The sequence below is a fragment of the Pristiophorus japonicus genome, chromosome 14 (genome assembly GCF_044704955.1).
Source record: "Pristiophorus japonicus isolate sPriJap1 chromosome 14, sPriJap1.hap1, whole genome shotgun sequence".
Taxonomy (NCBI): Eukaryota; Metazoa; Chordata; class Chondrichthyes; family Pristiophoridae; genus Pristiophorus; species Pristiophorus japonicus.
The window spans coordinates 120,827,412-120,854,535 of record NC_091990.1 but is presented as its reverse complement, the minus strand read 5'-3'; the positions used below and the strand labels follow the sequence as shown (position 1 = coordinate 120,854,535).

The following is a 27,124-nucleotide window of genomic DNA, read 5'->3' as shown; positions in this document are numbered from 1 at the left end:
ATCCTAATGCAGAATTCCACCATATTATGGTCACTCTTCCCCAAGGGGCCTCGCACAACGGGATTGCTAATTAATCCTCTCTCATTACACAACACCCAGTCTAAGATGGCCTTCCCCCTAGTTGGTTCCTCGACATATTGGTCCAGAAAACCATCCCTTATGCACTCCAGGAAATCCTCCTCCACCGTATTGCTTCCAATTTGGTTAGCCCAATCTATGTGCATATTAAAGTCACCCATTATAACTGCTGCACCCTTATTGCATGCACCCCTAATTTCCTGGTTGATGCCCTCCCCAACATCACTACTACTGTTTGGAGGTCTGTACACAACTCCCACCAACGTTTTTTGCCCTTTGGTGTTCTGCAGCTCTACCCATATAGATTCCACATCATCCAAGCTAATGTCCATTCTAACTATTGCATTAATTTCTTCTTTAACCAGCAATGCTACCCCACCTCCTTTTCCTTTTATTCTATCCTTCCTGGATGTTGAATACCCTTGGATGTTGAGTTCCTAGCCCTGATCATCCTGGAGCCACGTCTCCGTAATCCCAATCACATCATATTTGTTAACATCTATTTGCACAGTTAATTCATCCACCTTATTGCGGATACTCCTTGCATTAAGACACAAAGCCTTCAGGCTTGTTTTTTTAACACCCTTTGTCCTTTTAGAATTTTGCTGTACAGTGGCACTTTTTGTCTTGGGTTTCTCTGCCCTCCACTTTTCCTCATCTCCTTTCTGTCTTTTGTTTTTGTCTCCTTTTTGTTTCCCTCTGTCTCCCTGCATTGGTTCCCATCCCCCTGCCATATTAGTTTAACTCCTCCCCAACAGCACTAGCAAACACTCCCCCTAGGACATTGGTTCCGGTCCTGCCCAGGTGCAGACCGTCCGGTTTGTACTGGTCCCACCTCCCCCAGAACCGGTTCCAATGCCCCAGGAATTTGAATCTCTCCCTGCTGCACCACTGTTCAAGCCACGTATTCATCTGCGCTATCCTGCGATTCTTACTCTGACTAGCACGTGGCACTGGTAGCAATCCTGAGATTACTACTTTTGAGGTCCTACTTTTTAATTTAGCTCCTAGCTCCTTAAAATCGTTTCGTAGGACCTCATCCCTTTATTTACCTATGTCGTTGGTACCAAAGTGCACCACGACAACTGGCTGTTCTCCCTCCCTTTTCAGAATGTCCTGCACCCGCTCCGAGACATCCTTGACTCTTGCACCAGGGAGGCAACATACCATCCTGGAGTCTCGGTTGCGGCCGCAGAAACGCCAATCTATTCCCCTTACAATTGAATCCCCTATCACTATCGCTCTCCCACTCTTTTTCCCGCCCTCCTGTGCAACAGAGCCAGCCACAGTGCTATGAACCTGGCTGCTGCTGCCCTCCCCTGATGAGTCATCCCCCCCAACAGCACTCAAAACAGTTTATCTGTTTTGCAGGGGGATGACCACAGGGGACCCCTGCACCACCCCCCTTGCACTACTCTTCCTGCTGGTCTTCCATTCCCTATATGGCTGTGGACCCTTCACCTGAAGTAAGACCAACTCGCTACACGTGCTACTCACGTCATTCTCAGCATCGTGGATGCTCCAGAGTGAATCCACCCTCAGCTCCAACTCCGCAACGCGGTCCGTCAGGAGCTGGAGGCGGATACACTTCCCGCACACGTAGTCGTCAGGAACATTGGAGTCGTCCCTGAGTTCCCACATGGTACAGGAGGAGCATAACACGTGACCGAGCTGTCCTGTCATGTCTTAACCCTTAGATAGGCAACAACAATGCTAAAGTTTACTCACTGTTATAGAAGAGAAAAAAGATAAACTACTCACCAATCACCAGCCAATCACCCACCCCCTTGGCTGTGACGTCACCCTTCTGTTTCTTTCTACTTCTTTTTTGCCTTCTCCCTGTAGCTGCACAAGCTCGCCTCACCAACCCCGGACTCGCGCTGCTCCAACTGCCGTCGCCTCACTCTCCCGCTGGGCATTTTATAGGCCTCACCAACCCCGGACTCGCGCTGCTCCAACTGCCGCCGCCTCACTCTCCCGCTGGGCCTTTTATAGGCCTCACCAACCCCGGACTCGCGCTGCTCCAACTGCCGCCGCCTCACTCTCCCGCTGGGCCTTTTATAGGCCTCACCAACCCCGGACTCGCGCTGCTCCAACTGCCGCCGCCTCACTCTCCCGCTGGACCTTTTATAGGCCTCACCAACCCCGGACTCGCGCTGCTCCAACTGCCGCCGCCTCACTCTCCCGCTGGGCCTTTTATAGGCCTCACCAACCCCGGACTCGCGCTGCTCCAACTCAATACAGACCCGGGGAGGCTGGGATTGCTGGGCCAATAGGACAGGTGTGCAAAAGCTTGGCCAAACAAGTAGGTCTTAAGGAGCTTCTTAAAGGAGGAGGGAGAGAGAGGTAGAGAGGCGGAGAGGTTTAGGAAGGGAATTCCAGAGGTTCGGACCTTAGCAGCTGAAGGCACGGCTGCCCATGGTGGAGTAATTAAAATGGAGGATGCTCAAAAGGCCAAAATTGGAGGACTGTAAAGATCTCGGAGGGTTGTAAGGCTGTGAGCAGTAGATAATTCTTGCGCTAAGGAACTTGTATTACACAGCCAAAAGCAGCCAGCATTGTTACCATTTCTTGTACACTAATAAGAATTTTATGCATAGAATAATATTGTTTGAAGAAATGGCTGAATTTTAACAGCCATGATTTGTTTTGATTGGAGATGCGACCATAAGACTAGAATCATTAGATACATATTCTTTCCTTCGTTCTCACCCTGTTCTTTAGGTACTTGCTACCCCATTAGAGTCAACATCTAGGCAATCGGTTCCTCAGGAGAGCTGACTTGTTTGAAGTTAGTGGTAGCGCTCCTCTCCGCCTCCCTCCCCAATACAATTAATAGCCAACTTTTTTGTTGCTAGTTTCTCCTTAGTTGGCCTGGAGACATCATTAAATCTTTTTTTTGTGAAGCTTTCTATTCCTCTTGACTCAGAAGACAGCAGTGATCTTTATGCAACCTTCCCGCAGGCTTTGCTGTCCCTGTAGAAGCAGGAACTATTATAGCGTTACTTGGGAGGAAAAAGGTGACCTATGGCTCCCAAAGCTCTCCACCACTGGGGGATTTCCTCGCCTTATGTCTGGGTCTGTTGTACACTCATTGCTAGAGACTGATTGCTGTGATCAGTCAACAACTCCATTAGCGTTGCACCGTGTGATGACCAGGATGGCAGAAGGTGAACGAGATGGACCTTGGCCTTTTTTCATCTAGCAATTCCTGTGTGCAAAAAAATTCCAGTTCCAGATATCTCAACTGACAGGCGGCAGTGTGAAACTCCCGATAGACTAAGTCTGAATTAATAATACCGAGGTACTTGCATCATTTTAGCTGGCGTCAGACAGACCAATTAGAATGAGCTGATACTAAATCCAAAGCAAATATTCAGCCACAGGAGATGTCTCTAGAGGAAAAAGAAATGAAATATAAATGCAGATTCAGTTGACATTTCTAATGTTATGAAAAGTCTGGCTGAGCCTGAATTTCTGATCCATTTCAAACCTCAGCTCATTTTCAGAGTTGTTTTTTCGACTCACCTTGTTAAAGCATTGATCTGATCCAAAGGATGTCAATGGAAACCTTGCCACCTAGTCACACAAGGGAAAATCTTTATTCGGGGCGGGAATCGGGGGAGAGGGGGGAGCCGAAGCTGACTGCGAACCTATCACTGTTTAACACATTCGCTTAATCCATCCCTGTCCTTTTGCAAATGTTTCCTCTCTTTTTCACAATTCTCTATACATCCTAGCTTAATATCATCTACAAACTTGGATGCACTCCCTTCTATTCTCAAACTGATTTAGATAGAGTGAAAAGATAGCGATGCCCACCAGTCCAAGGCACACTTATCTCCACTCGGTGGGGCCGAAATTCATCACCTCACCGCCCACTGCCACCACCATTGCTCTTCTTGATCCGCCCAGTGCCACTTTCAGGCTGACCTGGAGCGGGCTGGAGGGGAGAACCGCCAGGAACCGCCCGCTGACGTCAGCGGATGGTCGAGTGGCTCCAGTGACCTCCCATCCGCCGAGCTCCCAGATTCCTGCGGGCAGGAGTCGGCGGGCAGTCAGAGGCAGAACGGGGGTGGTGCTACAAGGAGGCTGGTCTGTCGCCAACGGTGAGTATGAAGAACCTGAAAAAAAGGTAAGTGAACTTTTTTAAACAATTTCCACACCAACTTACCTGCATGGGGTCCCCTGGAGGTCTTCACACAGTTTTTTAATTTTTTGCTGCTGCATTTTTTTTTCAGGTCTTCGACCCTCCGTGGGCCTGACTCCCTCCTCGATGACACTTGTGCGGTAAGCACCTCTGCCGCCGAGAATGAGACCTCCCGCCCGCGCCGCCCAGATTGGCGGCATACGTCGTCCATTTGCCGACCACCGACCTTCGAGGGACCTCGGCGATGAATATCCCGCCGAAAGTACTGTCCAGTACCTTGGCAACCATCGGCGGCACTTGGGCGGGCGGAGGTCTTGATGAAAATCGGCCCCTCTGTCTCCTACCTCCCAAACAGTTTCTTATTCATGCCACAAAAATTGGCTATTAATCTCCTCTGAGGAGCACTATTAAATACTTCCTGAAAATCCATTGATCCTCCTCTGCCTCATGCCTCAGCAACTCCATCGAAGGCCTCTATTAAGTTAGTTAGACCTGAGTACCTTTCACAAAGCCGTGTTGACTTTCTTCACTCTGCTGATACTGTTTCAAGTGCTCACTTACTCTGTCTCTAATGATGAATTCGAGCAACCTTTCCCCCTATAGGCATTAACTTCATTGCACTGTTGTCACTTGGTGTGCACTTTTCTCCATTTTAGTATAATACTTGCTATCTTCCAATCCTCTGGTATTGTGCTCAAATCCACCAGGCTGTGGCACATTCCAACTTAAAACATTCCAATTTCCTCGTCTAGTTCTTTTAACACCTTCAGGTGGAAACTGTCGGTACCTGGAATCTTTTTGGCTTCAATCCCATCAGTTCGTCAGTTACAATCTTCCGGTTTCAGAGAAAGATAGTTGGTTACAGGTTCCTTGAAAACGGCTGAAAAATCAGGGAAAATCAAATGAAAAATGATTTGAAGTCAAGTCTAAATAAGTACTAATAATGACATAGAATGTTACAGTTCAGAAACAGTCCATTTGGCCCAACTGGTATTTGCTGGTGTTTATGCTCCTTCTCCCACCCTACGTCATCTAACCCAATCCGCATAGCACAATATCTCCACAACAAATACAAAAGCAAAATACAGTGGATGCTGGAATCTGGAATAAAAGCAGAAAATGTTGGAAATCTCAGCAGGTCAGGCAGCATCTGTGGAAAGAGAAACAGAGTTAACGTTTCGAGTCGACCCGAAACATTAACCCTGCTTTCTCTCCACAGATGCTGCCTGACCTGCTGAGATCTCCACAACAAAGTTATTTTTACAACCTAAAAATTACAACATGCTGCGGTGCAGAGGGACCTGGGGGTCCTTGTGCATGAATCCTAAAAAGTTAGTTTGCAGGTGCAGCAGGTAATCAGGAAGGCGAATGGAATGTTGGCCTTCATTGCGAGAGGGATGGAGTACAAAAGCAGGGAGGTCCTGCTGCAACTGTACAGGGTATTGGTGAGGCCACACCTGGAGTACTGCGCGCAGTTTTGGTCACCTTACTTAAGGAAGGATATACTAGCTTTGGAGGGGGTACAGAGACGATTCACTAGGCTGATTCCAGAGATGAGGGGGTTACCTTATGATGATAGATTGAGTAGACTGGGTCTTTACTCGTTGGAGCTCAGAAAGATGAGGGGAGATCTTATAGAATCATTTAAAATAATGAAAGGGATAGACAAGATAGTGGCAGAGAAGTTGTTTCCACTGGTTGGGGAGACTAGAACTAGGGGGCACAGCCTCAAAATACGGGGGAGCCAATTTAAAACCGAGTTGAGAAGGAATTTCTTCTCCCAGAGGGTTGTGAATCTGTGCAATTCTCTGCCCAAGGAAGCAGTTGAGGCTAGCTCATTGAATGTATTCAAATCACAGATAGATTTTTAACCAATAAGGGAATTAAGGGTTATGGGGAGCGGGAGGGTAAGTGGAGCTGAGTCCACAGCCAGATCAGCCATGATTTTGTTGAATGGCGGAGCAGGCTCGAGGGGCTAGATGGCCTACTCCTGTTCCTAATTCTTATGTTCTTATGTTCTTATGCTGCCTGACCTGCTGAGATCTCCACAACAAAGTTATTTTTACAACCTAAAAATTAAGGGTCATAATAATAATAAACAACAAGAAAAATTATTGCTATAGTATTTGTGTCTGCTTTCTCTTATCCTTATTTTGTAATTGCTTTCTCCTGTATTAGGCCCACCGGTGCCATGTACCATTCTCTCGAGGAAGGTGAAGGTAAGCTAACGAATTACTCCCAGGCTTCTGGCAATGTCACTCCTCAGTCAGTGGCCAGAAGATGTACACGATTATTCTCGGCTTTCTTGTCCCAAAGTATCTTCTCCGTGTGAGGAAGGACACAGCCTCGACCTGGTTACTCCCAGTGGCAGGGCCAAGGTCAGGAACTCGACATATGGAGAACCATTGAAATGGCAGGGCAACGAGCACAATTGGCTTCTATGAAGTATGTAAATTACCAGCCAAAATTGGAATAGGTCCCAGGTGCCACCATTTGTTATTTAATCACTCCATTTCACTTATAGAATTTTACCTAAGCATTTCACGTAGAAGCCATTCACCTGTCTCTTTTCTATTTTGGTTTTTGGCCATGTCTTTCGCATCTAGAATGATAACACCTACACTTGTTATACTTGTATACTTTGATACTTGTTATTTCTTCATATTTACAGATAATAGATTCCTCGCTGCTTCAAGAGACTTTCCAAATGACTCAAATCATACGGTGTCATTGATATGCAGGGGATCAACTCCTTTGATGTATTACTGTCTTTAGGTCCCAGGGTGAGAATTTTATAACATTCTCAATCTTTACTGCATCAGCTGCAGTTCTCAAGCTGTTTGTCTTTTTTTTTGCTGTGGAGATCCTGAGATGAATATAATGACCTCATCTTGCTACATTGCCTGTTCTTTTCTATAAATAATTCTCGTATCATATCATCAGTGTAATCCAGATCCCACAGACACCAAGCAGAATATTGATCTACTTTTTACCTCTTTCTTTTAACATTCCATAACTATATCGACCCAAACTTTTTTTCTTTGCATCTGGTTGATGGTCAACAGAGATAACTTAGACAAAAACTAAATGCAGCCCTGGCTATCACGATAAACCTCTCGAAGCAATCGAGTCATGGCAGATTCATGTTTGGTGCAGTTGATTGCAAGTGATTTGTAACCTTTCGATCCCTTATCTCCTTTGGCCTATTTGTCTTCAATGACCAAGTGGTTTTCAGGTTAAGATTTTAGAGCTCACCGTGTCTCAGAACAGAATAAACCCCGCGAGCAAGCTGGGAGATTTTCCCTTATCTACACCACAGTATTTATTTCTAAGAACCCGCAGATAAAGATAACCTAAGGTTCATTCTATCAGTATTCTACCTGGCCCACTTGCGTCTCCTGCCGCATTTCGCTTATAAGCAAAACTTTAATGCTCGGTTCTTCTGTCAGGCCTTACCCATCAAATTACGCCGCATTTGGACTGAATTACCAAGTCTTATATCGGTGCTCTGTCTCATCTGTCTGACGTTGGCACAGATTACTGGTGCATTTTTTAGTTCCTTCTAGACAACACAGGCCTTTAAAAAAGGACAGCAACAACTTGCATTATATAGCGCCTTTAATGCAGTAAAACATCCCAAGGCCCTTCACTGGAGCACGACCAATGAAGATACAACACCGAGTGCGTAAGGAGATATTGGGGCTAAAGTTCCAGCCTCCCAGGGTCCGTACCGAAGATGTACGGACTCGGGTGAGACCCCGCAAAAGTCGGTTTTGGCACGCAATGCGCAAGCGCCAAAAACTGGCTTTTCCAATCTGTCAAGTTTTAGCTTGACAGATATTCAGCATTTCTGGGAGAAGGACATTCGCGCGGGAGAGATTGAGCTATATGCCCATCTCTTGCCCTGCCAATGTCCTTAAAACTCTTACGCCTGGTAAAAGCAGGCGCACAAGAGTTTTAAAACATAAATATAAAATTTTAAAACACATTTTTATGTTAAAAACCCTGTCCACTAAGGTAAGTTTATTTTAAACCCTAATTAAAACACTTTTTTTTTAAAATCCAAAAAATATATTTTTTTTCTAAAACATTTCATTAACTTAAATTTCAATTAATGTTAAATATGTGATGTGTTTTTTTAATTTTTTATGTTGTGTTTGGGGTGGGGTGTGTTTATCATTGATAATAACGGGAGCTCGGACTTACGGAGTTCCCGTTATTAACAATGAGAATACTGTACCTTCATTGGCTGTCCAGTGCCAAGTGACTCCAGCTTCTCCCTCCGGAAGAAAAGGTCTCCGACCGGAATCGCTGGAGAGTGCAACAGCAAAAGATCGGTGCAGATCTTTTTTCTTATTTTCAGGTGAGCGCCAGTGAGGAGCCCAGAACCGGGATTTCAGGCTTGTTAGCACAGTTTGGTCAAAGAGGTAGGTTTTAAAGAACGTCTCAAAGGAAGAGAGCGAGGTGGGGAAGTGGAGAGGTTTAGGGAGGGAGTTCCATAGCTTAGGGAATGGTCACCCTAGATGACGCAGAAGGACTTCACACTGTTGGAGTCCGAACCCCCAACCACTAGTTCTCACGTTCTCTCTGGGTTGCAAGTGGTCAGTTCTTAAATGAATGCATCAGAGGTGGGGACTGAAGGTTAGGACACAGTGTCAGGCTGAGGTTTGGTCCTGGTCAAGGTCTGTTGGAGTCAGGCCTCAGCCAAGGCTAACCTGAGGATGAGGATTGTCTCCAGGCCGAGAATTGGAGGTGGGGCTAGAATCAGTGGCTCCATCACAACTTCAGGCCCCTATATCAAAGATGGTTGAAAAAAGCCCTGTGTAAACTTATTACTTCTTTATTCTTATCCTCCCCCTTCTTACTTATAAAACCCAAAGGGGCTGAAATTGCCCCCCGCCCAAAACGGAGCGCTCTTTGTTGTTTTTTTACTTGGATCCAGAAGTCGCTCTTAATGGCGGCGGTGGCAACACTTGAGGACCGGAGGTCGGGGGCGGTGCAGAATGGCCGCCGCGATGATGTCACCATGGTGCCGCGTCACCATGACTCTCCCCTTCACTTAAAGGGGAGATCAATGATGATGCGCTTACCACAGATCGGCAGCAGCAGAGCAGTCGGGGGGAGTCAATGTTTCGGGTCTGTAACACTTCGTCTGAATGTTCTGACGAAGGGCCACTGACCTGAAACGTTAACTCTGTTTCTCTCCAGGGATGCTGCCTGACCCGTTGGGATTTCCAGCGTTTTCTGTTTTTATTTCAGATTCCAGTATCGCAATATTTTGCTTTTGTATTTGTGGTCTATGTCGGTGTTTGTGCTCCACACGAGTCTTCTCCCACTCTATTTCATCTAACCCTATCAGCAAATCCTTCTATTCCTTTCTGCCTCATGTGTTTATCTAGCTTTCCCTGAAGTGCATCTATACTATTTGCCTCAACTACCCTATATGGTCGTGAGTTCCACATTCTAACCACTCTCTGGGTAAAGAAGTTTCTTCTGAATTCCAAACTGGATTTATTAGTGACTATCTTAGATTTATGACTGCTAGTTCTGCTCTCTCTCACAAGTGGAAACATCTCCTCTACAGCTACCCTAGCAAACCACTTCATAATTTTAAAAATATCTATCAGATCACCCCTCAGTCTTCGCTTCTCAGTTCTGGTGTAATTCTTGTAAATCTTTCTTGCACCTTTACCAGTGCCTCTATATCAGAAATGTTGTTGGCCATTTCTATGGTTTTATCTACCTGCACTTGCACTTTCAGGGAGCATTGCATCTGAATCCATGGGTTGTTCTGTTCATCCAAATCTTTCACTTGAGTATATACTCCCATTCCTTGTTTTCCTCATAATTTTCCATGTTATATTGTATCTGTCATCTCTCTATCTATTCCAGTAATCTGTCTTTGTGTTGTTATTTCCCCCTTACTTTTGTGTCTTCCGCAAATTTCAAGATTGTTGTTCCCAATACTGTGAACACAAGTGGATCCAGCACTAACGCTGGGGTTAGATCACTTCCCCGACCCTTCTCCGATTGGAGCAACACCTATTTACTCTAACTCAGTGTCAGCTGTGGCTCAGTGGGTAGCACACTCGCCTCTGAGTCAGAAGGTTGTGAGTTCAAGCCCCACTCCAAGGACTTGAGCGCAAAAATCCAGGCTGACGCTGCAGTGCGGTGCTGAGGAAGTAGCTGCGCTGTCGGAGGTGCTGTCTTTCAGATGGGACGTTAAACCGAGGCCACATCTGCCCTCTCAGGTAGATGCAAAAGATCCCGTGGCACTATTTCAAAGAAGAGCAAGGGAGATATCCCCAATATCCTAGGCCAATATTTATCTCTCAATCAACATAACAAAAACAGATTATCTGGTCATTATCATATTGCTGTTTGTGGGAGCTTGCTTGTGCGCAAATTGGCTGCCGCGTTTCCTACATTACAACCGTGACTACACTCCAAAAGTACTTCATTGGCTGTAAAGTGCTTTGAGACGTCTGGTGGTTGTGAAAGGCAAGTATTTCTTTCTTTCTCATTGCTTCCTGTTCACCAACCTGCTTTCTATCCGCACTGCAACACTTCTTCGTGTAACACATGCCTGAATTTACCGAACAGATAGCTTGTGATGCAATTTATCGAACACCTTCTGAAAATCCATGTACATTTCATCAACTCTACTCCCTTTATCTATAGAATCAGTCCCTTCTTCAAAAAAAAAATCTATTACTTGTCCAACGTGATTAGCCTTTAAGAAATCCATGCCGGCTGTCTTTAATTAACAGATGCCTTTCTAAATGTTGCTGCTAATTTTACCTTGAATTGTGGAAGAGTTTGCCCACTACTGACGTTAGACCATCTGGTCCACCGTTACTTGCTTTATTCTTCTCTCTCGCTGGTTGAACAGAGGTATTACCTGGCTAGTCTCCAGTCTTCTGGCATAATTTACACAACTAAGGAGCATTGCAAAACTGTGCAGAGCTTCTTTTATCTCCTCTCTGATTGCTATCAATAGTCTAGGCGCATGCCATCAGGGTCCACTTACTTATTCACTTTGAGTTTTGCTATTTGTTTCATAACCCGTTCCGATTCTTCTTCTCGAGCACACTGTCATGCTCACTTCCATCAGCCGTGGCTCATTGGTAGCACTGTTGCTTCTGAGTCAGAAGGTCATAGGTTCAAACTCCCACTCTAGAAATTTAAGCACATTAATCTAGACTGACACTGCAGTGCAATGCTGAGGGAGCGCTGCACCATCGGAGGTGCCATCTTTTGGTTGAGACATTAAACCTAGTCCACTCTCTGAGGTGGACATAAAAGATCCCATGGCATTATTTCGAAGAAGAGCAGGGGAGTTATCCCCGGTGCCCTGACCAATATTGATTCAACATCACTAAAACAGATTATCTGGTTATTATCAAATTGCTGTTTGTGTGAGTTTGCTGTGCGCAAATTGGCTGCTGCGTTTCCCACATTACAACCGTGACTACACTACAAAAGTATTTAATTGACTGTAAAGGGTTTTGGGAAGTCCTGAGATTGTGAAAGGCGCTGTATAAATGCAAGTTCTTCCTTTCTTTATTTGCAAAACCTGACAAAATATTTCTTTACTACCTCCATCATACCATCATTCTCCACAATTAGATTTCCCCTTCATCCTCGAGTGATCTTAGCTTCTTTCCAACTATATTTTTTATTTTTATTTGCTTATAATAGCCTTCACAATTTATTTCGATATAATCTGCCATTCTTTTATCGTCGGCTCCTTTAGCAGCACCTCCCGAACCCACGACCTCTAGCACCTCGATCATCATAGGCAGTCCCTCAGAATCGAAGAAGACTTGCTTCCACTCTTAAAATGAGTTCTTAGGTGGCTGAACAATCCAATACGAGAGCCACAGTCTCTGTCACAGGTGTGACAGATAGTCGTTGAGGGAAGGGGTGGGTGGGACTGGTTTGCCGCACGCTCTTTCCGCTGCCTGCGCTTGTTTTCTGCATGCTCTCGGCGATGAGACTCGAGGTGCCTAGCACTCTCCCGGATGCACTTCTTCCACTTAGGGCGGTCTTTGGCCAGGGTCTCCCAGGTGTCAGTGGGGATGTTGCACTTTATCAGGGAGGCTTTGAGGGTGTCCTTGTAACGTTTCCTCTGGCCAACTTTGGCTCATTTGCCGTGAAGGAGTTCTAAGTAAAGCGCTTGCTTTGGGAGTCTCGTGCCTGGCATGCGAACAATGTGGCCTGCCCAGCGGAGCTGATCGAGTGTGGTCAGTGCTTCAATGCTGGGGATGTTGGCCTGGTCGAGGACGCTGATGTTGGTGCGTCTGTCCTCCCAGGGGATTTGTAGGATCTTGCAGAGTCATCCAGCAACTTGAGGTGTCTGCTGTACATGGCCCATGTTCTGAGCCATACAGGAGGGCAGGTATTACTACAGCCCTGTAGACCATGAGCTTGGTGGCAGTCTTCAAACACTCTTTTCCTCAGGTGGCCAAAGGCTGCACTGGCACACTGGAGGCGGTGTTGAATCTCGTCGTCAATGTCTGCTCTTGTTGATAAAGAGGCTCCCAAGGTATGGGAAATGGTCCACGTTTTCAAGGGCCGTGCCGTGGATCTTGATGACTGGGGGGGCAGTGCTTTGCGGCGAGGACAGGCTGGTGGAGGACCTTTGTCTTATGGATGTTTAGTGTAAGGCCCATGCTTTCATATGCCTCAGTAAATACGTCGACTATGTCCTGGAGTTCAGCCTCTGTATGTGCACAGACGCAGACGCTGTCCACTTACTGCAGCTCGACGACAGAGGTTAGGGTGGTCTTGGACCTGGCCTGGAGACGGCGAAGGTTGAACAGGTTCCCCCTGGTTCTATAGTTTAGTTCCACTCCAATGGGGAGCTTCTTGACTGTGAAGTGGAGCATGGCAGTGAGGAAGATTGAGAAGAGGGTTGGGGCAATGACGCAGCCCTGTTTGACCCCGGTCCGGATGTGGATTGGGTCCGTAATGGATCCGTTGGTAAGGATCACAGCCTGCTTGTTGTCGTGGAGCAGACGGAGGATGGTGACGAACGTTTGGGGGCACCTGAAATGGAGGAGGACGCTCCATGGTCCCTCATGGTTGACAGTGTAAAGGCCTTTGCAAGGTTGAAGAAGGCCATGTATAAGGGCTGATGCTGTTCCCTGCATTTTTCCTGTAGCTGTCGTGCTGCAAAAATCATGTCCGTTGTGCCCTGTAGGGGACGAAATCCATACTGCGACTCCGGGGGGAGCTCTTCGGCAACAGGGAAAAGACGGTTGAGGAGGACTCTTGCGACGACTTTCCCAGTGGCTGATAACAGGGAGATTCGTCTGTAGTTGCCGCAATCGGACTTGTCCCCTTTTTTAAAGATGGTCATTGCATCTCTGAGATCTCCCGGCATGCTCTCCTCCCTCCAGAGAGAGATGAGGTCATGTATTTGCACCAATAGTGCCTCTTCGCCATACTTCAGTGCCTCAGCAGAGATTCAATCCGCTCCCATAGCCTTGTTGTTTTTAAGCTGTCTTATGGCTTATTCTACCTCATGCAGTGTTAGGGTTTTACTGAGGTTGTTATGTATGTATGTAAACCTCATCAATATGTAAGACTTGCCACTAGGGTGCACACCTGTGGGAGACCTAAGGATCAACTGTGCACCCTGGGGCAAGCAGGTATAAAAAGTGATTCATCATGCTGCTTCTCCACTCTGGAGTCTGAATAAAGAGACCAAGGTCACAACAGTTTGAGCTTACAATGTAGTCCTGTGGATTTATTCTGAACACAACAAATTGGCGACGAGATTACGAACTTTCATGTGGTAATGGCTGCCGTTGGTATTCTTGAGAGATTTGTTGAGGGTGATGATTGGGAAGCCTTCATTGAACGCTTCATCCAGTACTTCGTGGCCAATGAATTGGACAAGGCTGAGTTGGTGATCAAGTGCAGGGCGATTCTCCTCACCGTATGTGGGTCTTCGATATATGGCCTCCTCAAAAATCTGCTGGCACCGGTCAAATCAATGGACAAGTCTTACACAGAGCTGTGTACCCTGGTTTAGGAACACCTCAAGCCGAAGGAGAGCATCTTAATGGCCAGGTATCACTTTTACACGCACCATCGCTCAGAGGGCCAAAACGTGGCGAGTTTTGTTGCCGACCTAAGACGCCTTGCGGGGCAGTGCGAATTTGCAGGATCCTTGGGGGAAATGTTGCGGGACTTTTTTGTGCTTGGAATCGGCCACAAGGTCATCCTTCGCAAACTGCTGTCTGCTGAATCCCTGGATCTGAGCAAGGCTATCACGATAGCCCAAGCTTTCACGTCCAGGAGCGATAACAAGAAACAGATATCTTCACAGAATCGAAGCTCATCGGCAAGTACTATGCATAAAATAATGTTTTCAGCAGGCAAAACTGTACAGGGCAGGGCCCACACAACAGCAGAGGCCAGACCTAGGCCTAGAGTGACTCAGAGTCCGCCGTGCGGCGTGAATGCGTATTCATTAGCACCATGTTGGCGCTGCGGTGGCAGTCATAGAGCTCATCAGTGTCGATTCAAGCCCTATGTGTGCAAGGGCTGTGGAACAATGACACCTCCAGCGAATGTGCAAACGACCTGTGACTCATCACGTGGCAGAGTCAGGAGAGGACGACTGATCCAGCGAGGATCACGCTGAACAAGCAGGAGAGGCAACTGAACCTGAGGATGAAGAGGAAGTATATGGGATACACACCTTCATCACCAAAAGACCTCCGATAATGTTAAAAGTTGAACTCAACGGCACCCCAGTCTCCATGGAACTAGACACGGGGTCTGAGTCAATCAGTTATGAGCCAGAAGGCATTCGAGAGGTTGTGGAGCGACGAAGCATAGCGATCCAAGCTGATCCCGATTCAGGCAAAGCTGTGCACCTACACCAAGGAACTGATACCAGTTATTGGTAGTGCGGACATAAGAGTATCTCATGAGGGAGCGGTGCACGATTTACCACTGTGGATTGTTTCAGGTGATGAGCCAACACTGCTTGGTATAAGGTGGATGGAGAAGATTCGATGGAACAGGGAAGACCTCTGCGTACCTTCTCCAGCGAACGACGTCTCCCCTGCTCAAAGGCTGAGCAAAGCCCCACCTTCAGCTGAACCAGGCATCAAAGGGCGGATCCATTTGCAGATCCCCGAGGCACAGGCCGCTCATCACGAGCACGAGGAGGTAAAGATCAACTGAGCAGCGGTACAGACGCGGTAACCACCACCCAAAGCCGACGACCTCTTCGCGATGATGGAAGAGGCTCCAGGTCGACCATGCAGAGTGGGACTCCAGCCAAAATGATCCAAATGCGTCTTCCCGACACCAGAGGTAAAATCGCTGGGGAGGAAGATCATGGCAGTCGGCATCACAGACATGGACGAGAGTGCGTCCAGACCACAGGACGAGAAAGCATCCAGATCACAGGATGTCGCTGCAACGGAACAGAGGCATGTGTTGTCCAGTAAAGAAGATGACTGGGTTTGGGGCAAAGGTAAAGGGACGGCCGCTGAGAAGGCCAGGAACCCACTACGTTCCAATAAGTTGTTTGCACTATGTAACCCATGTGAGCGTTCTTTCGTGGCCGGGTCGGGGGGATCTTACAACAAGCCAAAGTAGCAGGCGAACACCAACCGGTCTTTTTTGTATCTGACAAAGTACTTGTAACAAGTGATGTGTTATCACACAGGGTCGGGCATGTTGTACAGCAAGCCAAAGTAGCGGGCGAACCCCAACCAGTTGTATATGTATCCAATAAGTTAATCAAGGCTGTAGCTTGGGTTCATGGGACAAAAGAGACATACCAAAGTGTGTCCCAATATTTGCTCGAGTCAGACAAGCTGCCCATCTTACAGTTTTGGGAGAGCAAAGGCACCATAATCGATGCGTTGTTTCGAGAATGTCTAACACTGTCTGTGCACTGCAACATGATCCACCATGGGCCAGGCACTGAGAACAACGTTAATGTCCTCAGTCGGCTACCGTTGCCCACCAGCGGGGTGGAAATGGCATAGCCTGCAGACCTGCTCATTGTTGTGGAAGTGCTAGAAAGCAAGGGGTCAACCATAACGGCCCCGCAGCTTAGGACCTGGACCAACCAGGATCCCACGTTACCGCCTGCCAACGGTGAACCGCTAGACGGGATGTTGCAGCTTATTCGTCGCAAAGACAAAAGGCTCATCCCACCTGATTGCCCCCTATGGGGCAACCCTGCAACGTTGCAAAGAAAGGCAGGGAGGCTACACACAATCAGTGGTCCGGGGCCTCCATACCATGGCCCAGGATCCACGGGGACCACAAGGCCTCCCGCCACTACTGAAAGTCTCAAGGCCGTATCGGCCATCCTGGGCTTGCCAGACCTTAGGGTCAGCGACAATAGTCCGGAGTGGGCAGCCCAAATCACAAAGCCAAGCAACACATGTGTCATGGTAGACTCCCTACAGACTCAGCTATCCCGGGTGCTAAGCAGTCACCAGACAGAATCACTCAGAACCGAGCCTTCCGTATCAGCAGAGAATGTATTATGATCGCACGATTCCTCCATGCGACATCAGAATAAATGATGTAGACCATGTTCAGGGCCCCAGATGGGCCGCTAGCACTGTATTAGCCAAAGGGGGGGGGAATGGAGTGTGTGTGATGAAAATGGAGCATTTGATTGTGAAACCATGTACTGGGCAAACGCAGAAAGCATTTGGACTAGACCAAACTGCGATCTACAGATAACCAGGAACGACTGTGAAAGGACCTGGCCCCCAGCGACCCACCAACACAATCGACCTCACCGTCAACCAAGAGGATGAACCCACCACGTCAGGACTTCAACTCAGGCGATCGACTTGAGGACGCAGGGCACCAGATTGCCTCAACTTGCAAATAACTTGTACATAAGACTTTGGGGGAGAGTGTCGTTATGTATGTATGTAAATCTCACCAATATATAAGACTTGCCACTAGGGGGCACACCTGTAGGAGACCTAACGGTCACCTGTGCACCCTGGGGCAAGCAGGTATAAACGGTGATTCACCATGCTGCTTCTCCACTCTGGAGTCTGAATAAAGAGACCAAGGTCACTACAGTTTGAGCTTACAATACAGTCCTGTGGATTTATTCTGAACACAACAGAGGTGGTGGCAGGTAGCATGCTGCGGGATGGAGTCGAGAATGCTCGAGTCAAAGGCAGAGTCTCGATTGAGAAGATCTTTGAAGTTCTCCTTCCAGTGGGCCCTGACTGCCTTGGTGTCCTTGATGAGTGTTTTCCTGTTCTACCACCTAGAAAAACAAGGGCAGCAGGCGCATAGGAGCAGCACCACCTCCAGGTTCCCCTCCAAGTCACACACCATCCTAACTTGGAAATATATCACCGTCCCTTCATCGTCGCTGGGTCACAATCCTCGATCCCCCTCCCCAGAAGCATAGAAACATAGAAACATAGAAAATAGGTGCAGGAGTAGGCCATTCTGCCCTTCGAGCCTGCACCACCATTCAATGAGTTCATGGCTGAACATGCAACTTTAGTACCTCATTCCTGCTTTCTCGCCATACCCCTTGATCCCCCTAGTAGTAAGGACTACATCTAACTCCTTCTTGAATATATTTAGTGAATTGGCCTCAACAACTTTCTGTGGTAGAGAATTCCACAGATTCACCACTCTCTGGGTGAAGAAGTTTCTCCTCATCTCGATCCTAAATGGCTTACCCCTTATCCTTAGACTGTGACCCCTGGTTCTGGACTTTCCCAACATTGGGAATATTCTTTCTGCATCTACCCTGTCTAAACCCGTCAGAATTTTAAACGTTTCTATGAGATCCCCTCTCATTCGTCTGAACTCCAGTGAATACAAGCCCAGTTGATCCAGTCTTTCTTCATAAGTTAGTCCCGCCATCCCGGGAATCAGTCTGGTGAACCTTTGCTGCACTCCCTTTATAGCAAGAACGTCCTTCCTCAAGTTAGGAGACCAAAACTGTACACAATACTCCAGGTGTGGCCTCACCAAGGCCCTGTACAACTGTAGTAACACCTCCCTGCCCCTGTACTCAAATCCCCTCGCCATGAAGGCCAACATGCCATTTGCTTTTTTAACCACCTGCTGTACCTGCATGCCAACCTTCAATGACTGATGTACCATGACACCCAGGTCTCATTGCACCTCCCCTTTTCCGAATCTGTCACCATTCAGATAATAGTCTGTTTCTCTGTTTTTACCACCAAAGTGGATAACCTCACATTTATCTGCATTATACTTCATCTGCCATGCATTGCCCACTCACCTAACCGATCCAAGTCACTCTGCAGCCTCATAGCATCCTCCTCGCAGCTCACACTTAGTGTCATCTGCAAATTTGGAGATACTACATTTAATCCCCTCGTCTAAATCATTAATGTACAATGTAAACAGCTGGGGCCCCAGCACAGAACCTTGCGGTACCCCACTAGTCACTGCCTGCCATTCTGAAAAGTACGCATTTACTCCTACTCTTTGCTTCCTGTCTGCCAACCAATTCTCAATCCACGTCAGCACACTACCCTCAATCCCATGTGTTTTAACTTTGCACATTAATCTCTTGTGTGGGACCTTGTCGAAAGCCTTCTGAAAGTCCAAATACACCACATCAACTGGTGCTCTCTTGTCCACTCAACTGGAAACATCCTCAAAAAATTCCAGAAGATTTGTCAAGCATGATTTCCCTTTCACAAATCTATGCTGACTTGGACCTATCATGTCACCTCTTTCCAAATGCGCTGCTATGACATCCTTAATAATTGATTCCATCATTTCACCCACTATCGATGTCAGGCTGACCGGTCTAGAATTCCCTGTTTTCTCTCTCCCTCCTTTTTTAAAAAGTGGGGTTACATTGGCTACCCTCCACTCCATAGGAACTGATCCAGAGTCTATGGAATGTTGGAAAATGACTGTCAATGCATCCGCTATTTCCAAGGCCACCTCCTTAAGTACTCTGGCATGCAGACCATCAGGCCCTGGGGATTTATCGGCCTTCAATCCCATCAATTTCCCCAACACAATTTCCCGACTAATAAGGATTTCCCTCAGTTCCTCCTTCTTACTAGACCCTCTGACCCCTTTTGTATCTGGAAGGTTGTTTGTGTCCTCCTTAGTGAATACCGAACCAAAGTACTTGTTCAATTGGTCTGCCATTTCTTTGTTCCCAGTTATGACTTCCCCTGATTCGGACTGCAGGGGACCTATGTTTGTCTTTACTAACTTTTTTCTCTTTACATATCTATAGAAGCTTTTGCAGTCCATTTTAATGTTCCCTGCAAGCTTCCTCTCGTACTCTATTTTCCCTGCCCTAATCAAACCCTTCGTCCTCCTCTGCTGAGTTCTAAATTTCTCCCAGTCCCCGGGTTCGTTGCTATTTCTGGCTAATTTGGCATTGTGGGAGTACCTTCACCACAGACTTCAGCGGTTCAAGAAGCCTCACCACCAATTTCTCAAGGGCAACTATGGATGGGCAATAAATACTGGCCTTATCAACGACTCCCACTTCCCAAGAATGAATTTTTTTTAAATCCCTTTCATTCCTTCTAATTTCTATTTTTACCTCCAAATTACACTTTCTATGGGCCCGAAATTCGTCAGGACGTAAGATCCGCCCATTTCTCGGCGGTATTCCGGCGGTGCGTCATTTAAAACCGCTGGAATGCCGCCGAGACCCAAGAGCGCTAGTTGGGTGGAATTTTTTTCCGGTGGTATGTGAGCGGTCCGCGAGCGGTGTACAGCGAGTGGTATGCAGCATTATAGTCGATTAAGATCGACTTTCTTGTCGATGGACAGAGCGCAAATTTTTTTTTTTTGCTTTTTTTTTTTCCACAGATGCTTTTTCCCCTGAGATTTCAGGAGGTCAGGGGTCAGGGGTCAGTGCATGCGCAGAGAGTTGAAGTCACGGGAGAGAGAGTGAGAAAGAGCAGCAAGGTATTCGAGGGTTAGTTGTTTAATCATAGATTCCAGAGTCAAAAAATATGAATAACAAATAATAATTGTACAATATCAGCAATAATAATACATATTTTATAAATCAAAAGTCATATAATAAATATCATAAATATAAATATAATGGAAAGGCTGAAAAAGAAGTTGAAGCGCAGGAACATCGAGAAGGACGGGAGGTTGAGGGCGACCGCCTTCGATGAGACGGAGCTACCTGCCCTGCTGGAGAATATAATGGAGAGATACTCCGACTTAACAAAGGCACGGCATGGAAATCCCCCCCCCCACCCCCCGAACAGAATATGGGATGACATCAGGGAGGCTGTGTCCTCCACACGTACTATGGTACACACTGGGGAAAGGCGTCGTAAGAGATGGATCGACCTGGTGAGGGTAGCAAGAGTAAGTAATGATTTTATTTATGCACCCCCCATGTGCCATGTACCATGTAAATGTAGATTGAGTGTCATATAGATGATGTTATTTATCCCAAGGTTATGCTGATGTATTTGTGCTTTCAGGCAATGACAAGAGAATCAACGCAATGTTTTGATGTGTCTGTGTGTGAACCTAGGTGCCTGCGATGTTAAATGGATTGAAGATTTTCACTTTCATTTACTTCATTTTCTGCAGAAGAAGACACCTGCAATAGCAGCGGATCAGTGGCGTACGGGGCAGGAACCCCAACGCAAGAACCATTGACGGAGATTGAGATCCGTGCCCTGTCGCTGGTCGGGGATAGCAACCGTGCCACCACCGGCATTGGAGCTGACCCACCCACACAGGATGGTCAGTGCAATACAATCCCCAGTCTGTGCTGTGGTCCTGCAATGTCATGTCATGTAACTGTAACTGTAATCTTGGCCTCATGTAATGCAATGTAAGTTTATTGCACTGTAATGTTGGGCTCATGTGATGTACTGCAATGGTGGGGGCATGTAACGCAATGCATATGTACATCAAAAAGTATTGTCTGACTGCGATAGTAATGCAGCAGTGGTGGACATTTAAGTAAGACTGCACTACGTCACTGTACTCGTGTACTCATGTAACCCTGACCCCTCCCAAGCATTTTTAAATGTTGTTTTGTAATTCCAGACTCGGAGGATTCAGACCAGACCTCCGCAGAGAGACCAGACAACAGACCCACTGCCTCCATCTCTGGCATCACCCAGCCCTCTCCCGACTTCACCCCTGCTGGAGATGATGAAGAGGAAGAGGAAGAGGAAGAGAAAGAGCAGCTGATCCTGGTTCCAGTGGAGGTGGAGGTGAGGTGGAGACGGAGGAGGAGATAACAGTCACATCTGGGCCAGCTGGAACATCCTCCACCACCGAGTCTATATTCATGGGATTCCCCCATGCCTCCTCTGATTCTGCGGGACCAAGCGGTGCGCAGCAACACACCCCCAGTGTTGCAGCGCCTTTGCCACAGCGACGGAGGTTGGTTCAGAAAAGGTCGGTTGCTGCATGACAGATAGACACGTACCAGGACATGGTGCATCTGTCACAGGCCAGCGTCGACATAGGTCGAGAGCTGCGCAAGGCCATGGCTATGATAGCCACAAACATCGCGGCACTATCAGAACGATAGTCGGAGGATATGTCGCATCTGATCACCGCGATGGAGAGAACCTCCGACTCCGTCGATGCCTTGCAGCAATCGACGGGATCGGGACATGGCGTGGAATACCCCCGTGCCATAGTAGTCGGGTCGACGGCATCTGAGGGTGGGGAGCTGCCAGCAGCTTCCAGCCCTGACACCGTGCCTTCCGGATCATGAGCTTCTCCTGAGGCCCCGTTCATTGTAACTGCAATGTCTGAGCCCCAACAACAGCAACAGCACTCGGGGTGCGGTGCTGCATGCCAGCTTGGTACCACCACGGGGAGGTCCGGGCTCAGGGGCAGTGGGAAAGAGAAGAACGGGAGTAAGAAAGGTGGGGGGGGGCGGGGGTTGAGTCCCAAGGGTGGTGGAGTACGCGGTCGAGGACAGTAAAGGGTGCTTTGTTGTATTCAAGTGTTCATTGTTCATTTAAAATAGTTGAAATTTGATTTTTAAAAGTTTATTTCAAGTTGTTAAAGTTGTTCAAAGTTATAGTTATAAGTTTTACAAAGTTTTACAATTTTTGCATATATTTTACATTTTTACATAAACGTTTCAATTGAATTTAAGCACTCTTGTACAGTCTCAAACTTTTACGGCAACATCAGGGTCCCAAAACGCAGCTCTCCACATTCAAGCAAAGCGTTCATTTACGAGTTGCTGACATAACAATTTTAGTGGCACACGTTCCGCGAGCTCTCCACTGTGGTGTTGGTGGGACGGTGGGTGGGGGAGGTGGTGCCATGGGCTCATCTGGAAGCTCCTCCTCCCCCTCATTTTCCACTTCTTCCTCCTCCATCTCCTGCACTCTCTCCTCAGGTGGTCCCGCAGTCCCCTGTGGCAATTCCTGTCCCCGCATGACTGCTACATGATGCAACATGCAGCACACCACTGTGAACTGAGCAACCTGCTCAGGGTGGTATTGCAGCCTGCCTCCAGCGTGGTCCAAGCATCGAAAGCGCTGCTTCAGCACTCCAATTGTCTTTTCAATAATATTACGTGTGGCTATATGGCTCTTATTATATCATTACTTGCCGTCTGTCTGAGGGTTCCGCAGGGTGGTCAAGAGCCAGGTGGTGAGGCCGTATTCTTTGTCCCCCAGCATCCAGCATTTACCTTGTGGCTCAGACTTCAACAGGTCAGACACAGAGCTCTCACACAAGATGTGCGCATCATGGATGCTCCCTGGAAAGTAGGCATTCACTGCCATTATGCGCTGCGTGTGGTCGCAGACGATCTGCACGTTGAGGGAGTGGAATCCCTTACGGTTTCGGTACACCTCTGCCTCCTGTAATGGTGCTCGCAAGGCAATATGGGTACAGTCAATAGCACCCTGCACCTTGGGGAAGCTGGCAATGTAGGCAAATCCCAAAGCCCTCTCACTCTGTGCCTCCCTGGTCATTGGGAAGTTTATAAATTCCATCCAGCGTGCATACACTGCTTCGGTTACCTGCCGAATGCAGTGATGAGTAGCATGCTGAGAAATACAGTATATGTCCCTAGCTGATGCCTGAAAAGAGCCACATGCATAAAAGGAAAGTGCCGCTGTCACCTTCATCTCGACAGAGAGTGCAGAAATGTTGGTGGTATTGAGCTGCAGGTCTGCCTTAATCAGCTGGAAAATCTCATTGATCACCTCTTTTTGGATGCGCAGCCTTCGAACAATTGGTCAGGTCCGAGTTTGAGCACTTCTCCCTGAAAATCCTTTGGGGGTAAAGCCTCCTCCTCCTCATCAGTCTGCGACCTCCTCCATTACCCTGATAGCTCTGCTCAATAAACCTTCTCCCATCTGGATCCTGCATTAGACAGGTAGTCAGCAATACAGGCTGAGATAGTACAGGCCGCATCCTTTTTAAATCTCCAGAAACTCAAATGATTTTTCAATGAAAAAAATATTAACTGAAATGCCTTCTATCTTAATAATGTACTCAGTACCAATAAAAATACCATTTCCACTGTGAATCGCACTGTAAAGTCACTGTTCACCTCAGAAATACTGAGGTGCTGCTTTTCCCGATTTCAAAATGGCAGCTCCGAGCAATACCACCCATTCCCGCCCACTTAAGATCAAGTAAAACCACCTTTTCCAGGACGGTGGTATGTCGGTGTTTTGTCATGAAACTTCTTGCACTTTTTGGGCGGTATGCGGGTGGTTCTGCACGGTGGGCAGTGTGCATACCGTTCAATGATGAATTTTCCGCCGAGCGGTATGTCGGTGGTATGTATGTGTTTTTTGATCAAACTTGCATTTTGGGCAATAAGCGAGCGGATAGCGGGCAGTGGCGGGCGGTATGTCGATGAATTTCGGGCCCTATGTTCTTTATGATTTACTTCAGCATAGTTAACATTAATTTTATCACATGTCTCCTTTTTAAGTTTTGGTTTAGTTCTAACTGTGTCAGCTGTGACTCAGTGGGTAGCACTCTTGCCTCTGAGTCAGAAGTTGTGGGTTCAAGTCCCAATCCAGAGACATGACACAATAATTGAGGCTGACACTCCAGTGCAGTGTTGAGGGAATGCTGCACTGTCGGAGGTGCTGTCATTCAGATGTGACTGAGGCCCTGTCTGCTCTCTCAGATGGATGTAAAAGATCCCATGGCACTATTTCGAAAAAAGGCAGTTATCATCAGTGTCCTGGGCAATATTTATCTCTCAATCAACATCACTAAAAACAGATTATCTGGTCATTATCACATTGCTGTTTGTGGGATATTGCTGTCCGCAAATTGGCTGCTGCATTTCCTACATTACAACAGTGACTGCACTTCAAAATACTTCATTGGCTGTAAAGTGTTTTGGGACATCCTGAGGATGTGAAAGGCGCTATATAAATGCAAGTCTTTCTTTTTTTAGTGGGGGAAAAATTCTCCTGCTGTGCGTCTCCCGTTAGCGCCTCTGTGATTTCGCCCGAGGCGGGGCGCTACCGGTTCCCGGGAAATTGTGTGGGAGTTAGCGGAAGTCCAAAACCGGTAATGTGGCACCCCCGCTGATCACGTCCCGACCTCTGCGCCTCCGGCAATGAGGTCATCGTCGTGCGCAGCAACCCCCTTTCAGCCCACGGCAGAAATTGGGCAGTCTCCCGTGAGGCTGCCCTTGGTGATGTCAGCCCCAGGCCGGCGGGTCACGAAGCAGGCCACGCTTTGCTTGCGGGGCAAAACTTGAAGGGGAAGCACGTGCCGCCATTTTGCGCCGCCCTTCGACTTACCGGTCCGGCCTCGGAGTCCATTTTCACGAGGTCTGTGCTGCGATCGTACAGCCCGGCACTCCGTTTTGGTGCAAGGCTGCAGCCACTTCACCCCCGCATCCCCGGTGTCCCAGTGGAGGTGCATCAAAAAGCCCTGCAGAGCTTGCAGCGTCCCTCCCCTTTTACGGAAGGGGAGGCCCTTGGAACAAGTCAGCGCTATGCGAAGCGCGCTCTGACCTTCGCCCGGGTTGCGCCCCCGAGCCGGCCCCGAGAGGAAGTGGAGCACACTGCGCTCCACTTCCTGTCGGGGGCGGTGAGCCCAATTTTGCTTCCGGGGTGGGACCTCTGCTCTGGGCGCAGACGCAATTTCGGCCCCTCAACCTATATTTATCCACAGAGCTTTATCCTTTGGTACACTCCCTCGTTTCCGTATTGGAATCTATTTTGTTCCATTCCCATCTCATACTTTTGGATTTCCCATTGCTGATCTGTTTGTTAACCTTGCTGTCCAGTTAATTTGGGCCTTATCCCTACATATCTCGCTGAACTTTGCCTCCTTCGTACCTGGCCAGCACCCCTATATTTGACTCCATATGATTCTTTCCCAATTTTACATTGAAGCTAATTATGTGATGCTTGCTATTTCACAATTGTGCTCTGAAAGTCACATCAGGTATTTGCCTCACTTCATTTCCCAGAACTAAATCAAGCAATATTTATTTTTTGGATAAGAAAAATACTAATGTAGGAACCTAGGCTATTCAGTCCCTCGAGCCTATTCCGCCAATCATTTAGATGACGGCTGATTTGTATGCCCACTGCATTTGCCCACCTTAGCTCCATATCCCTTGATACCCATACCTAAGAAAATCCATCGATCTCAGTCTTGAAAGTTCCAATTATCCCCCAGCATCCGCAGTCTCTTGGGGCAGAGAATTTCAGATTCCGACTACTCTGTGTGTGAAAAGTGTCTCCAATTTTAAATGATGTCCCCTTGTTTGAGAGGAAATGGTTTCTGTGTGTCTACCTTGTCGAATCCATTTAACATTTCAAGCACCTTGGTCAGATAACCCCTCAACCCTCCATACGTGAGGGAATACAAGTTTATGCCATATGGCCTCATAATTTAACCCTTTAAGCCCCAGTATCACTCTGGTGAATCTGCACTGCACCCCCTCCAAGGCCAATATATCCTTCCTTGGGTGTGGTGGCCAGAACTGAATGCAGTTACTCCAGATGAGCGACTGAACAAGGCTTTGTACAGCTGAAAAACAACTTCCACCCCTTTGTATTCCAGCCCTCTCAAGATAAAGGCCAACATTCCATTAATTATTTGGATTTCGCTTTGTACCTTGGAAGCAGCACAGGATGCATTCTATAAAATGTTGCTTACTTTGTCAACACACTTGACCTTCATTCCAGTCTATCCACGTGGAGCTGGATGGGTTTGTATTGAAAAGCAGAAGTGCCTTCTCCCTCCGGTGACGCAGACAATTCACATTTTGCGAAACAATATAGAACGCGCAATGCAGACACTTTAAAGAATGTCAGGTTTGAGCAATAGGTCATTTTCATTATGGCTCCAAAACACAAGTGCCAATTCCAAAAACGACATGAAACAAATTACAGAATAGATGTGCAGAGCAATGCTATACATGATTGCCGAATAGCTTTTAAAGATATATCTGAATGTAAACTATTGAATAAACATGAAATCAGAGAAAAGTATCTCATAAAGGTTTGGGATCAATTTTGGGGCAGTTAAATTACTACTAACATCTATATAACATTCCTTTTCAACTTATTCCAAGAATTAAGAACAAGGGGGTAGGGAGGGTCACCATCTTTAATTGAGAGCCTGCTGTGCACAAATTGGCTGCTGCATTTCCAACAGTGACTATACTTCAAAATTAAAAGTACTTAATTGGCTGTAAAGCGCTTTGGGACGTCCGGTGGTTGTTAAAGGCGCTATATAAATACAAGTCTTTCTTTAGAGGCAGGCCATTCAAGAGTAAAATCAGGAAACATTTTTTCACACAACGGATAGTAAAAGGGTAATCAAAATCTGGACGTGGCTCAGTGGACAGCACTCTCGCCTCTGAGTCAGGAATTTGTGGATTCAAGTCCCACTCCAGAGACCTGAGCATAAAAA

At 47.3% G+C, this 27,124-nt stretch overlaps 1 protein-coding gene across 6 annotated transcripts in view; it reads right to left on the bottom strand.

Moving 5' to 3' along the window:
- Positions 1-27,124, bottom strand: part of LOC139280076 (uncharacterized) — a 161,031-nt gene that overhangs the window by 120,556 nt on the left and 13,351 nt on the right. For 5 of the 6 annotated variants that reach the window (XR_011596612.1, XR_011596613.1, XM_070899566.1 and 2 more), the window contains exon 2: positions 5,016-5,108. The exons of the other annotated variant lie outside the window; for it this stretch is intronic. The gene's annotated coding sequence lies outside the window, so the exon portion shown is untranslated. The remainder of the gene's footprint in view (positions 1-5,015; positions 5,109-27,124) is intronic. 6 annotated transcript variants of the gene reach the window in all.